This window comes from Acyrthosiphon pisum, chromosome A2, assembly GCF_005508785.2.
Source record: "Acyrthosiphon pisum isolate AL4f chromosome A2, pea_aphid_22Mar2018_4r6ur, whole genome shotgun sequence".
NCBI lineage: Eukaryota > Metazoa > Arthropoda > Insecta > Hemiptera > Aphididae > Acyrthosiphon > Acyrthosiphon pisum.
The window spans coordinates 110,284,636-110,285,563 of NC_042495.1; positions in this window are offsets into that span (position 1 = coordinate 110,284,636).

A 928-nucleotide genomic window follows, 5' to 3' on the forward strand; every position below is an offset into this window, starting at 1 on the left:
TTATACAGTGGATAATTTTTCTGAAATTTTTGACGTATCAAAATCAAAATTCGTACTGGTAGTTTTTGAGTTAATTATTAGAGGAAAAAATAGGGGTGAGCATGCTTGGTGAATCACTCTGTATAATACAATAATTCTGTTTTCTAATTTCAATTACGATAATAATAATTTATTGTGATGTTTAATTTTCGTTTGCCGCTAAAATATTTTTAATTTTATTCATAACCTCAATAAAGTTCAGACCGAGGCGCCTAATAAATTAGCGGCGAAAAACGCAACTAAAATGTCCTCTCTAAGCGACCGAATTGATTAACGTTGTTAAATAGGGAAGTGTCCCGACCTTATCTTCTAAGGCCGTGTCTATGTTTATGGATGGCTGATAATGATCAGTGATAGCGCTTGGTGGTTTGGCGGGAATGTTTAAATTTTTGAACTTTCGGTGTCAGTGCTGTTTCCCGTCACATGTCCGGTACCTTATTTTCATTTGTGGAACAATGTAAAGTTAAAAACCGTGTTGGATTGTCTAGTAGATGCAAGTAGATGCCTCATGTGATATTCGATATACGTCCACCGAAGTCACCTAGGTAGGTACTCCGAGTGCGTCGATCGCGTACAATATTCAACGGTATATCAGGTATATGCATTGCAGATAGGTACTTTAGTTTAAATGTTACAGCCACGATGTAGGTAAAACGGTGTAGTCACTCGAGCCGAGAAGTGAGTCCAAATCAGACGGCACTTTGGTTAGCGCGCCTTCCGCCAGGTAGCGCTAAAAAGGCCGATAAACAACCGGCTGCTATAGAGAAGCCGTATTTGTAATGCATTAAATATTAATGCCGTTTTGCGTATTATCCGCGGTAAAGTTTTAAAATTTCATACTTCAGTATTCAATATTCATTCAATTTATAATTTAATATATCAAATATTC